The following is a 15,432-nucleotide window of genomic DNA, read 5'->3' on the forward strand; positions in this document are numbered from 1 at the left end:
ACAAGGCTCAAACAAAACACACAATAAAGTGTAACCTCCCTGGGCTTACCTGGTACCTTTATCTTCAGTGGGGAGATTGGATCCCCATTTTAATGTGGACTAGGCTGCTTTTGTGGGTGGGTATTAAGCACCAATTCTTCCTGTTTCTGGCTTATCTATGTTGTTTATCTGAATGGCTTCTTGCTCCATAGAAACTAGGGTCACAAAGAATATCACGTTGTCATGGGTGGAATTTGGAAAATGCCTTCCATCCTGAATAGATTAAGAGGCTGCTCCCTTATGCAGAAAGGTTGCAATAGTCTCCTCCTCAGCGTGCATGGAGGGGATGGCTATTTGCTCCCAATGCTCCTTCCAGAGCCTTCCTATACTGCAGTGGTAGCCTTGTTGTCACTTCTCAAAGTCATCTGCTGAAGCAGCCTCCTGTGGTTCCTGAGTGCTTATTTTTGGATTGTATTGATTGTTCACTGTTCAGTCCAGAAATAACTCTGAGGGAAAGTGCTCAGGTTTTACTTCCTTCAAAACAATCAAACAAGTTTGGTCAAATTCAGTGCCCACATAGGACCCGCTGGGGCAGATTCTCTTAGACCCAACCCCATGTCTACTCCCAAAGGAAAGTTGTGAGGGGTGTGGTCTGATGGGCAGCCAGAATTACTGAAAAAAAGAGCTCTTGATGGAATGTTCATCATGTTTTGTAATTCTGCCAGTCACTGATCCTGTGAACTAAGGTCAAGATCAGCTTTACCACCCCAGAGGGGAAGGCTGAAACTATGGGATACAAACTGAGATACAAGTTTGGTGTTTCTGAGCCTTTTAAATTACTCTGACCAAGTCTACCCTGTATGGCACATATGGAGATATTGAACTCTAAGAGCCACGGTGCCAAGCAATGTCTGTAAAGGCAGCTGAGAACCAGGCAGCAGGGGCTCCAGCATCTCTACAAGGAAGGAGCTCTGAGGTCATTATCTGACTGAATGTGGGTGCCGGAGGGAATGTCCGGAGGTTGCATGTGCACTTACGCACACTGTTTCAACCGTGTCTTTATCAGAGGTGGCTCTGGGGGCTGTTGATGGAGCTGCCTACTGAACTGCATTGAAAAGAACCAGTTGGTCAGTCCTCCAATTTTTCAAAGAAAAGGCTCTTTCTACGTATAGAGACCTGGTGTGAAGTGTTTAATCAGTCTAGGTTGAAGTCTTCAACAGAGCAAGCGATCTGTTGATTGTTTGACAATTTTAGACATTCCAGGGTCGGGGGGGCAATGCCACCAAGACTTGAGACTTAGCATGGATTATTGATTTTTATTTAGACGTTGGGGAAATGTTATAGTTCTATAAGAGAAATAATGATACAGAGTCTGAATTAGTTAGGACTGAATTCAGCTGTAAGTAGCAGAAAAATCCAAAGTGTCAGTTGCTTAAAGAAAATGGATGTTTCTTTTTTTCTTACATTCAGAAGTTTGATACGTAGTCAGCTCAAAGCTGGTAAGACCTTCCGCAGAGCAGGGATGCGGGCTCTCTGTTGCTATTTGGCCTTGAGTAGCTTCCATCCTCAAAGGCATCTCATGGTCCAAAATAGCTGCTGGAGAAGGAGCCTTTGAATTTGTATTCCAGACAGCAGGAAAAGCAAGTCCTTTAGGGACACTTCCAGAAGTCACATCGATCACTCCCTTTACGTCACATAGCCACAACTATCTGCAAGGGAGATTTGCAGAAGTGATCTTTATTGGAGGCAGATGTGTACCGTCTGAAATTTGATAGTCCTTGATTGTATAAGACGGGAAATTGAGATTGGGGGTCATTTTAAGCAGACTCCCCGGTGATGCTGATGCTACTGGTCCACACGGACTGCATTTTGAGTAGCAAGGGACACAGAACTGCATGAGCCGCCCCCCTGCCGACCCTACCTTGCCTCCTTTCTCTCCCCATCATCCCCGTGCTGCCTTCTGGTTGGCAGTCTGCTCACAAGTCTTGTCATTAAGATCTCAGTTAAAATAGTTTCTCTGTGACCCAATTTCAATTTGATAGCACTTAATCTGAATTTTTATCATGTATTTATCTGTTTGTATGATTGGGATTTTTTTGTGTTCCCCCTCTAGAATGTCAGCATCATGGGAGAAGGGAAGATATTTGTCTTCTCAACACTGAATCCCAGGCACTTTCAACAGCACTAAGAACATATCTAGAGAAATAGTACAGATGAACCTAGTTCCAGGGCAAGAATAGAGACACAGATGTGGAGAACGGATGCACAGACACAGGTGGGGGAAGGGCAGGGTGGGATGAATTGAGAGATTACATTTGACATAAATACACTACCATGTATAAAACAGATACCTAATGGGGACCTGCGGTGTAGCACAGGGAGCTCAGCTCAGTGCTCTGTAATGACCTAGATATATGGGATTGGGGGTGGGGTGGTAAGAATGAGGTCCAAAAGGGAGGGGATATACATATATACATATGGTTGATCCACTTTGTTGTACAGCAGAAACTAATACAACATTGTAAAGCGATTATACTCCAATTAAAAAAAAAAAGAACATGTGCTCAAATATCTGTGGAATAAATGAAGAATGATGCAGAGTCTCCCTAACTATAATGTTAGTTTTGAGATCATAGGCCTTATCTTATATTTACACTCTCCCCCACAGTACCTAGCAGAGTGTAATATGTACAGTTGGTATTTGATGAATGTTGAGTGGGGTCTCACAAGAGAAGGAATACCTGTCAATTCCTCAGATGGGTCAAAGGTAGAGTAGGGCATGATGACTACACAGAGCCAGGATTTTGGCTCTGGGTGGGGAAGGTGAGAACAAGCAGTGGACCCTGGAATGGCTTTCACAGTAGAGCGCTTCCAGCCCTGGATTCTTCCTTTCTATCATCATGCAGTTCAGAATTTTATACATGTGAATCAGAGGATGCCAGAGGGGGTTACAGAGAATGCATGAGATGAAAAGATTGTAATTGTGTGGTACTGGACTGATTGCAATACATATAGATTCAAGTTTTGCAATGATGTAATTACTCATTCATGTACTTACGAGCACCTGCTTTGTGCCAGGTGTTATGGTAGGTGTTGGGGATACATACAGCCTGTGTGCGTGCCATTTGGTTCCACACTGGACAAAGCAATGTCAAACCCGAGGATTCCTAATTCCTATGGCGCAAGACTATAAGGTTGCATGTTAAACACTATAGCCTTTCTGCTTAAAAATTGTTCAGTGGGTCACCTCCCAGTACTACTGGCACTCATGACTGGATTAATGAACAGATGTTTGCTAAGTCATTTGTGATTGCTGGGTTGGGTGGGCTCCTTTGTGAGTTCCTACCCTCTTTGATTCTCAGCAGGTTGGAGAGGGAAGAGTACCCCCACCCCCACCTTCTTATGTTCCTTTGTCTCACACACAGTAAGGAGGGGAGGGAATCCCCTGATGACATCAATTTTTAATTCCTTTCAGTAGAAGAAAGTAGAAGAGAGTTTCGGCACAGCCTCCTCTGTGTGTATACTTGTTTATATACTAGCATTTATTAGTAATTAAATTTCAATGTTAGTCTGTAAGCCATAATGCTGATAATCATCTTTATCATTAATCATAATCATAATCATAATCATTAATTAATTTGGATATGACTAGGAACCAGACAAAGATACTATCAAATACATTCATTAATAAATAAGATCAATATTGTGCATTTGTGGATTAAAAATTTTACCTTCAAAAGAAGAGTTCTTGTACCTATGATCTCATTTCACACTACATATGATTATTTTAAAACTCCTCTCTAGGGACGGGTTGTTCCACACACACACAGCCCCGGTGAGGATAATGAAGACCTGCCTCAGGCTACCCGACTGGACTCTGCACAAGTCAGCGAGCACTCCCGTCCGGGTCCCCTTGGGTCTCTCCCTGCTTGTTAAAAAACTAAAGGCAAAGATGAAAATATATACTAATATCAAGATGTGCTGAGAGCACACACTTGGGGCATGAACAGGGGAGCTAAGGAAATGAGGCTACTTTCAGGATTGTCTTTGGAGACAAATGGAGACACACACAAACTCAGGCACAGATGATGTCAAACTAATATTAGGCATCCAGAAAGTCCAGCATTGGAAACCTTTAGTCTCTTGGGACTGAAAAGTCAGTTCCTGTTTATTTTTTCTACAGCTGTGACTTATTTCCTGTCTTCGATAATTTCTCTATGCATGTGCCTTCATTTTCAAGAAGATGTTTTTACATATTCTTGCCTGATCAGTTAGCTTTTCCTGTAAGACTTCCTCTGGAGTCAAAGCCCCATGTCTCTGTTTTCCCTATGACTGGAATGTGGACCAGGAAAGCACTCTAACTCTGAACTTGTTTGAGGGGCATTTAAAGAATAACTCAAGTAGAAGGAAAAAAAAGTCCTCGATGATGACTCTCTCCTCTCCTTCCAGTGTGTTTTGTCCTGAGATCAGCCGCAGTGTTTCCACTTCTCAAGAATTCAGCTGCATCATAGGGTAAAGATAGCTTCCGAATCTCCTACCCGGATATCTAATGAGACAACAGGACCCTGTAGGTGGTGGTAAATTCCTTCACCCTGACTGCTCACAAAGGAGTAATGACTAGTCCGTGATTAACTATTTTAATTCTTTTCTTTTCAAGGGTTAGTGGGAGGACCAGTAACCCAGCTTACAGCTTGGCCATCACAGCCCTGCCCCTGGGGATGCTCTGACACAGCTTTAGTGCCCTACTAGGTCCAGGTGCCCTTGGACAATCAGCCTCCCCTTGCCCTACTCTTCTGAGGAAGTGTAGCACATGCTACGTGTTTGCACGCAGTGGGTGCTCAACACACACCAAACGAATGCAGCTTATCACCCATCATTTGGTGTCGCTGAGTCTCATTTCCTCCATGTAAAATGAGAATATCAGCAAATGATTACTTATATATCTTCCAGTCTGAATGTTCTAAGGGTCCCTTTGGACAGCCATATAGAATTATCTCCCATCTCCAAAGCTGTTTCTAAGCAACAGAATAGTACTTCCCTGAACTCCTTGTTTGACCTCTTCAGCCGACAGAGATGTTTATCACTGAGCTTGCAGCACTACATTATCTGTAATACATATTTTTTATCTGGTGACACATCTCAGATTGGTATTGAGCTTTTCATCTGTGTAGATTCTGTCCTTGCCTTACATTAGAGTGTAAGCTTCCGAAGCCAGGCATTTTATAAAATGTGCTCTGTAAATGTTTGTCAAATAAATAGGTACCACATCAAGAAATCATCTTAATTTTATCCAGAGGAAATTCTGGGCTTAAGGGAAGCAGAATAATCAAGGGTGAATTCCAAGCTTGTAGTCTGGGAAACATGTGTGATGATGCTGTTCTTCAAGAGAGAGAATCTCACAAGAGGAACAGGTTTGGAGGAGGGTGTGGAGGAGGTAAGTTTAGTGACAAGCTGCCTTCTATACCTCCTTCTTGGAGATTTTCAAAGAACATTATCCAAATCATTATTTGAGATGAGATCTTGGCCAAAAGAATGTATTTTACTGTGTGTAGCCTAGAGTTCCCCAAATAACTGGACATGACTTTGGACACACTGATATAACATAAGAAGAGAAGCAGGGCTAGGAAAGAAGCCTGCAGAACAACTAACTTTTAAGGAAAGTCAGGAGGAATTTGAAAAGGAGCATCCAGAGAAATAGGAGGGGCTTTCCACCCTTGGCTTTTAATCCTGGCTCAGTCCTTTTACACATACAAGGAAAAGCTGAGTCCCATCTCTTGCCAAGGAACAGGAGAGCCCTTAGGCTTTGTCTTGGAAGGTGCAGAGTTCTCTGGGAGAAAGTAGGCACTCAAGTCCTCCCAGTCCAACTCTCATAACTCTCTCTATTCAAAGAACTTACCCCCTTTGTTAAAAGGAAGCCTGTACTAACACACTCAAATCTAAACCCATGAGAAGAGCCCAACACCCACTCTTGTAGCTGTAATGAATCATCTTAAATTAGATCTGATATAAGCAAAGACAGGGCTTCCCTGGTAGCTCCGTGGTAAAGACTCTGACTGCCAAGCAGGAGACACAGGTTCAGAAGAAATGGCAACTCCCCGCCCACCCCGCCCCAGTATTCTTGCCTGGAGAATCCCATGGACAGAGGAGCCTGGTGCGCTACAGTCCGTGGGGTCACAAGAGTTGGACACAACTTAGTGGCTAAACCACTACCATCACCACAGGTAAAGACAATGCAAAACCTAAACAACATAGAAAAATAAATGATCTCAATTAGTTAGTTACCTGACTTACTTCCTGTCTTTTGGGACTATCCTCAAACTTCCCTTTAATGTTTCATTTTGATCTCAACAGTATGAGTTTTTTTTTTTTTTTTTAATACCCTGCTATCTATATATGGAATTGAGAAAGGGTGGAAAGGACGAGAATGGGAAAACGCAAGGCAGTTCTTTATATAGGGCCCTTGCTAGTGGGATCGTACAATGTAATCACTTTGGAAAATAATTTAGTAGTTCCTTAAAAAATTAAACATAAAATTACTATATGAGCCAGCAAGGAGTATGGGGGTTCTTCTTGGAGTGAATTAAAATATTTTAAAATTAGTGGTGATAAACGTACAACTCTGTGAATATACTAAAAGCACTGAATTGTACACTTTAAAAGGGTGAACTTTATGGTATGTGAATTATATCTCAATTAAGCTGTTATTTTAAAAAAAGAATGGGCGGAGGATCTGAACAGACATTTTTCCAAAGAAGACATGCATATGGCTAACAGATACATAAAAAGGTACTCAACATCACTAATCATCAGAAAAAAGCAAATCAAAACTACAATGAGATATCACCTCATAGCTGTTAGAATGGCTGTTACCAAAAAAACAAGAAATACGAAGTGTTAGTGAAAATGTGGAGAAAACGGAACCCTTATGCCCTGTTGGGAATGTAAATTGGTGTTGAAAATGAAACTACCATACGATCCAACGATTTCATTTATAGGTATTTATCTGAAGAAAATAAAAATATTAACTCAAAAAGATATGTGTCCAGTGTCCATTGTATCTTTACAGTAGTCAAGACATAGAAACAAACTGTGACCATCAATGGATGAATGGATAAAGAAAATGTGATATACATATATGTATATATACACAGTAGAATATTATTTAGTCATTAAAAGAAGGAAGCCTTGCCATGTATGTGACAACGTTGATGGACATTGAGAGTATTATGCTAAGTGAAATAAGTCAGAGAAAGACAAAAGACAAAGGTCTCACTGACATGTGGAATCTAAAAATAAACAAAAGCTAAATTCATACATACAGAGAACAGACTGGTTGCTTCTGCCAGAGGTGGGAATGAGGATGGATGAATGGGTGAAGGGGTCAAAAGATACAAAACAATCTTCCAGTTATAAAATAAATAAATCCTGTGGATGTAATATACAGCTTAGTGGCTACAGTTAATCATACTGTATTGTATATTTTAAAATTGTTAAGAGAGTAGATCTTGAAAGGGTTCTCATCACAGGAAAAAAAATTATAACTGTGGCAATGGATGTTAATGAGATTTAATGTGGTGATCATTTCAAAATATATAAAAATATGGAATCATTATATTGTATACCTGAAACTGACTTAATGTTATATGTTAATTATATCTCAATAAAAGAAGAAGATGAGAAAGATGTGGGCTTGATCTCTGGGTTGGGAAGATTCCCTGGAGGAGGGCGTGGCAACCCACTCGTATTCTTGTCTGGAGAATCCCCATGGACAGAGGAGACTGGTGGGTTACAATCCATGGGGTCGCAAAGAGTTGGACATAACTGAGCGACTAAGCACAAGGCACAAAAAAGAAGAAAATTCAAAGTGAATAAATACTTTCCTTCCAATAAAAAACATTCTCTAAGTAATGGAAAAATCAGTGATTTGTTGCTTGCTAGTCTTTGTTCCTCGAACGCTTTCTCATCAGTGGTTTACTGCCACAGCTGTATAGGACAGCTGTTTGGGACATTCTTTTCCTCTAGAATAATCTGAGGTGGTAAAATTAATCTATCTCTAAGTGGGATCTTCTTTCCTACTAGAAGCACAAATAAGGTCCAACTATCGGTTTCATACCCATGGCTTTGTCTTGCCATTTCTATGACATCAGAAAGGATGTGTTCACTTATGCAGTTTATCTGTGCATTTCTTAGGTCACTTTTCTGCAAGTCAGGCTTTTTAAGGTATAATTTATATTTAGTCAAATTCCACCTTGGAAGGTTTCCAATTCAGTGAATTTTGGGGAACGTGTGCAGTCATGCAGTCACTATCACACTTGAAGTGAAGTGAAGTTCCAACTCTTTGCGACCCCGTGGACTGCAGCCTACCAGGCTCCTCCATCCATGGGATTCTCCAGGCAAGAATACTGGAGTGGGGTGCCATTTCCTTCTCCAATCACACTTGAGAGGTAGGCAATTACCAGCAGCCTAAAATGCTCCCTCGTGTCCCTTTGTCGTTAACCCCTTTCTCCATGTCCAGGCCCTGGCATGCCCCTTCTTACAACTTTATTGATTTCTGTCCTGAGGGCACTCTCAAATCCCTATTTTGTGCTATCATTTTATCTGTAGGTAAGTCTCTCCGCCAGACAGGATCCTGCTTTGTGTCCCTGTAACACCAAATGTGGTGCCTGGCACCTAACCTGTAAGCAGGAAATAGGTGCTTAATGAATAAATGAATCACTTGCTTTTTATATTTTGCCAAATCGTTGCAGAGACTCTGCTCTCTGACTTACAGGATATGTCTTTTGAAAAGGGACTATTAATGAAGTTTTATACCAGGACTTAAAAAAATTTTTTTTTAATTGGAGGTAAATTGCTATACAGTGTTGTTTTGGTTTCTGTTGTAGAAACAGGCAAATCAGCCATAATTTTACTATATATACATATATATGTGTGTATATATATATCTCCTCCCTCTTGTATATATATATATATATCTCCTCCCCTCCCCACCATCCCACCTCTTTAGGTCATCACAGAGTGCCAGGCTGTTTTCTCTTAGGGTTTTAATTTATACAGTCTTTAAAAGAAAAAAAGGGCCATAGTGATTTCTAACTCCAGGCATTTCAAACATTTCCATAGACTTGGGGCTTACAACTTTGCTCAATCAGCACATAGGCCTCTGAACTTTCAACCTGAATAAACAGATGGACATTGAATCTGGGACCAAAAATGTCTGCTCTCTCTCCCTCCCCTTCTGCCCCCCATCTCTGATCCCTCCACCTCCACAAGGCATGCCCCAGGGGATCCTCCGGAGCTCCCCAGAATAAGACCTAGGAGATTCCAGACCCACTGATGAATGATTCCAGGTATGGAATCTGATGCTGGCATAACCTTTCTCACCACGCAGGGTGTGACCTACCTGCAGCTGGCTCATCAATCAGGCTTAGATTCCTTTAGTTCTTCCTGATCTGATTCGGCTTCTATCTCGATATGCAGCCCAAAGTTGATATTCCTAGAGCAATTCCAAGAAGCAGTGAAGAAAGCTCCTCCTCCTCTGACCACTTATCTGAAATTGCCCAGCCCTGCAAGGGCTCTTGGGGCTTTCCTCCAGTCTGGCCAGTTGCACTTTCTGTGGGTGAGCAGTCCCCGCTTGTGCCTTCTGCTCAACTGGCAAAGCCCCCAAAGCTCAGACACACTAGAGACCACATTTTCCCTGAGGAGGCTGCACCTTGCCTCCCAGATGTAGTCTTGGTGCTGACATCAAATTGCTTTCAAATGGAAACTCATTCCCTTTTTACCCCTTATCCTCACACTTCGCCAGGGGCTTCCTTGGAACAGCTTTAGGGGAGGACAGTTTCTGCTCCCAAGAGACAGTGCACTATGTAAGCATAAGCACTTCCCCACCAAATCTTTCAAAGCCTCAACTTCTGATGCAAGAGGGGTGAGTCGGGGCGGTTTCTGCTACCTGCAGCTAGGTAAACAAAACACCCAGAAGGTGGTGAATTTGGACACATGGAGGAATTGTGTAGTTCATAACACTGCAGACAGATAAAAGTAGTAGTCAATGGAAGGGAGCCAAAGGAATTCCTACTATAGTAAGGATGACAGGTGTGTGTGTGTGTGTGTGTGTGTGTGTGAGAGAGAGAGAGAGAGAGAGACAGAGAGAGAGAGAGAGAGAAGGAGGGAGAGAGAGGGAGGAGATGGGGGTTGGGAAGGGAAGATTCCGGAAAAGGGGAACAACAGGGAGAAAGAAAAAAGGGGGGTTAAAGTGGAGGAAAGCGTATATTCTCCGGGAGGGTCTCCTAAAGCTGTGACTCTCAGACTTCTATTACTATCAGAGTAAGAAATGTATTTTACTCCACGCAGGGCGCGCACACACAGAGACGTATAGGATAAAATAGAAATGAATTCGCGCATGGCCTGCTGGAAGAGTAAGGCACTTGTTCCTATCACAAATCACTGCGTGTGGCCGAGGGTGCGCGAAGACAGCCCGGCTCGGCCGCGCCCGGCCCCGCGCTGAGTAGGACGCCCCGCAGCACCCGCCGCAGGGCCCCGGGTAGTCGCCGCCCTCGCGGGGGAGGAGGGAAGCCGGGGCACGGCTCCCGGCTCCCGATTATCTGCGAGAGCTCCTGTGGTGGCGGATCAGGACGCGACGCGGGATGGAGCCGGACGAGCGGGACTCCGTGGCCGCATGGTGGCACATGGTCGTGCGGAACCTGCGGTGAGTGCGCGTGGCGCCCTGTATGCCCCGCTGCCCGGGATGGGCAGGGAAGGTACCACCCAGCGCGGACCGGGGGGCTGGAGGCCCGGCACTGACTCTCGGTGCTTCGGAGGCCCCCAGGGCTCTTGGACGGCTGTTTCCTCAGCCCCTACCAGGGCCAGTGAGACTCAAGCCTAAGATTTTTCAGGAACGTGTATCCCTTTGGTGCTTCTGAAATAGAGATTCCAGAGAGCTGGTTCAGGTTTCTATAAATCTATTAATTGCCTTGACATTTTACTAACAGCGGGATAATATTAGTGACAATAGTAATCTGGGTTGTTGTCTTGGATGGCATTCTGTTGGATCAAGGGCCTATCTGTAGAGATGGGAAGGGTCAGAAAACCACCTCCCTGAGTGTGAACTCTGCCATGGAGTTAAGGAAGACCTCTCCACGATGCTAGAGATGCACAGTACATGGAAACCATAACTTGGCATTGCCCATGCCAAGTTCTTACATCCTTTAAATCTGAAATGTCTAGGTCAGCAGGTTTTAAGTTTTCTTCCTTCCATGAATCCTTGGCTTGAGCAGTAGTCTTAGACTACCTGAATCAACCAGCAAGCAATACACTGTCAGTCTTCTTGCGCTGAATCCAGGTATTGGTTGGAGAACCCAGACCCAAGAGACTGGGTATCTTATTTTGTTTTGTTGGTGTGGGAAGGTATTGGCTGTTTCGTTTACTTTTCTTCTTTGTATTCCTTTGCTTTGTTTTGCCTAACTTTTGTTGACTACAAAATATCCAAGAATCACATCCAGGCATAGGAGACCTCAATTTGGAACATCTGAGTGGCTAAGACAACCCTGATTCCCTGTCTTCTCTTCCTGCTGTGGCTGAGGGCAGGGGGCAGAGTGCAGCTCTCCCTGGCTCCGCAGCGCAGGCTAGAGCCCCCTTTTGTATTGGATCCGAACACCAGGTCCAATATCCTGACTGGCTACACTTTTCAAACTTCACAATCGTGGGCCTTACATGCCTGAAGCAGCTGTTTTGGGAAGGCTGGCATTTACCACCTTTTACTTTTGAGTTCTTTATAGAATGCGTGACTGGTTATTTAACAGAGAATCAAAGCTGCGTTGTGTTTTTAGAGAACAGCCCACTTTGTTGATAGAGGAGTGGAGATGGGGAGTTGGGGATCCTGTTACTTCTACATGTGTGCACACTCAGTTGCTCATTCATGTCTGACTCTTTGGACCCTGTGGGCTTTAGTGTGCCAGGCTCCTCTGTCCATGTGATTTTCCAGGCAAGAATATTGGAGCAGTTGCCATTTCCTCCTCTAGGGGATCTTCCCAACCCAGAGATCAAACTCTCCTCTCTTGTTTCTCCTGCATTCTTTATCACTGTGCCACTTGGGAAGTCCCTATTACTTCTAAATACTAATTACTAAAAATAAGTCTTGAGGTGTTTTCTGAAAGAATAAAATACTTGAGCATTTCTTTATCTGAGCAGAAAATTACTGATCTAATTTAGATCAGGCTGAGGCACAGACTGAAATCCAGCATCTTAAGTCCTTTTTGTTTCATGGAGCCTGGTTAGATCAGCAAACATTCCTGGAGGGCTCCTTGTGTGTCTGGGATGGCCTGTAGCCATGGATCTATTGTGATGTGTCATGAGATTCAAGGAGAACATTTAATCATGATATTTACAGTGATTATTTTTTAATGCCTTGGGGATGGATTTATTTATCTTACAAAAGTCTCATCAGATGTAGTCACTTCTTAACATGGATGGGCCCAGCAGAGCAAATCTCTTGCTGCTGGTACTTAGAAAATCCCTATGAGAAGGCTGATAAACTTTTCCATCCTCCCCAGTATATTGGTCATCTACTCCCTACCAGATACTTGCCTAGGCTCTGGGCACACCGCCATAAATAAAACAGGCAAAACCCCTGCTCTTGGGTAGCTCACATTCCTACTCAAAAGAGAAGGAAGCCCTTCCCTGTCCCCCAAAGCTACCAATAAGCCTTGACTCCTTCTAGAAATATACTCTTTTCTGTTCTCAACCTGTCATTTTATGGATATTTATGACACTCAGCCCAGGGCTGGCCTGATGGTTCAGTGGTAAAGAATCTGCCTGGAATGCAGGAGGCACAGTTTCGATCCTTGGGTTGGGAAGATCCCCTGAAGAAGGAAATGGCAACCCACTCCAGTATTCTTGCCTGGAAAATCCCATGGACAGAGGAGCCTGGTGGACTACAGTCCATGTGGTCGCAAAAGAGTCAGACATGACTGAATGGCTAAACAACAAACAGCAACAGCCCTGTGCTAGGCAGAGTGGAAAGTAAAAGCAGCATTAGCTGGGACGTGGTTCTTATCACTGGGGATACAGGGCTAATAGTGAGAAAACAATCAGCAAAGAATTAAGGGTCAACCTCTGGGCCTGACTATAATTAGTGGGAGGGGTGAAAAGAGAGGATAAGTCACCATGGGAAGATCTGTCTAGAGAAGATTTGAAAAACAAGGGACACTTGAGTGGACGTGAAGGAAAGAGGGGGTCTGGTTGGGAGGAAAGGAGGGAGGAGAAAAGAGGTAACTTGGTGTTTGGTGATCAGTATGTGTTGGTGGGATGAATGGGCACAGGGTGCCTGTGCAGCATGTCTTAACATTTGGAATTGTTGCCTTGCCAACTGTGGTCAGAGTTGGGCTTCCCAAAGCTGGTACTTCTGAGCTTAAGCAAGAATGATTGGCCCTGTAGCAGCTCAGGTTCCAGCGCCAGTCAGAATCATCCAGTTAGGTTCTGTGGCCCCTGTGGGATGCTGTGCAGTTACAGCCACAGCTGATCAAAGGGTAGGCAAAAGAACACCAAAGCATCAAGGTGGCTGTTTGATGTGCTGGCCGTGAGCGAGGATTGGACTGAAACCGCATCCTCTGCTCAAATAAGGTTTATTAGCCGCTGGTGACTTTTGATCCCCTATTGATCTAGGGGAAGTCAAACTGACAGCCCCCTAGTTAAAAGGAGATGCTGTGCATTATTGATGCTCAGAGGGATCTGGTCACTGTGTTCTCTTCCCACAGTGCTTCTCAAAGAAGTGCCTTGAGCTATTTGAGAGAAGGGTCCTGTATGAATTATTCTTTAAAAACAGAAGCATATTTCCCTCTATTGCCTCTGCTTTTCAAGCACCCTGCTACCTTCAAAAGGCAACTTAGTGGGAGACTAACACGCAGGGTAGCGGGAGTTCAGAGAGTCAGGAGAAAGAAAACCGGATCCAGCCAACTGGAAGGAAGCCTAAGAATTCAGTTCTGCCTGTCTGTCTGGGCTTGATCTGTGGCTCAAAGTGGCTTCTTTGGGTTTTAGTTTCTTATCTTTAAAATTGGAACAACAGTGTCCTCTCCTTCCAGCCACCTTCACAGAGGCTATTTTAAAGTATGAAACAATCATTTTCATTTCTTTTTTGCTGATTTTATGGGTATGCAGTTGCCCACGGCTGATGTATTTGAAGAGCTGTCCATCACCCTTAGCCTGCTTATCTTTTCTGCTCCCCACAGAATTGCTGGAAATTCATTAGAGATTCATTATCTTCTGCCTCCATGCCTTTTCCAAATATGTATAAGTGCCCTGATTTTTAAGTGATTACACTAGAGGGAGAGTTTTTTAGAGGTCTTTCTTTGATGCTTTTGGTATCTTCTGAGAATATGGGAACAGGATGGAAGAAGAGAGTGGGAGGAAGGAGGGACCCTGAGAGAGGGAAGGATGCAGAAGAGAAAAGGATCCTGATACAACTTTTTGTAAGAACTGGACTTGGCTAGAACCCAGCCTCATTCTTGGGGCTCATTTTTGCTTCAAGGATGACAAGGAGAACTCACCAGGACTGTGACAGCTCACTGGAGATCATCATGGAACTCTGGATTCACGTGGTTCTGCCATTCATTGGCTGTGTGACCTTGGGAAGGGTACTTAACTTTTCATTCTCTTCATTTGCAAAGTACAGGTATTAACCTGTACATGTAACGTCTTCTAAGATGCCTCTAGTCAGCAGAGAAATCAGGACATGGAAACAGTGCACCACACATGGTTTCCAGCCCCCACAACCTCATAATTTGATTACATCGATGGTCTTCCCATTGACCTTTTACAATAGGAAAAGGGATTCATTTAAGGAACGATGTGAACAGAAACTGGGAGTGGGAGGTGGTGACACTGACTTCCTGTATCCCTCATTTCTAAAAGGTTTGGGAGACGCTCAGCTCTCATGGGAGTTGTGACTAGAGACAGAGGTGGCCTGAGTGAGCCTTCATGGAAAAATCCTAAGTTGTCTGCTGGTGGCTCCCAGTTTGGATGGTTCATGCCACTGGGACAGTAGAATAAACAAGATGTGTGTGGCTCCCCCTGTACCACCCACCCCGTGTCCCATCACCTGCCTAGGTCCTGCCCTGCACCCCACCCTGCTCCTCACAATCCCACTCACCTCAGAAGTGGGTTTTTTTTCTTGCATTGGCTCATTTTTTCCTGAGACTCAGCCAGAAGGAGGGGGGAATCTGACGATTATTCATTCACTGCTTTAGGCTAATACTAATAATAGATAGCTAGCACATACAGCACTGAATTGTGATTAAAAACTGCAGCAGCTGTTAAACAGTCTGATGACTTTGGGGTCCAGCCTTGGCTTTCTGTGGGGTACACTGAGAAAGCAAGTCTGACTTGGGTGCATCCGTGTCCCCACCTCTCCTATCCCATCATACCGGGGCTTTCTGAGCAGCTGATTGGGGGCTTGATTGTCCTTTC

Source organism: Bos indicus, chromosome 10 (genome assembly GCF_029378745.1).
Source record: "Bos indicus isolate NIAB-ARS_2022 breed Sahiwal x Tharparkar chromosome 10, NIAB-ARS_B.indTharparkar_mat_pri_1.0, whole genome shotgun sequence".
Classification (NCBI taxonomy): domain Eukaryota; kingdom Metazoa; phylum Chordata; class Mammalia; order Artiodactyla; family Bovidae; genus Bos; species Bos indicus.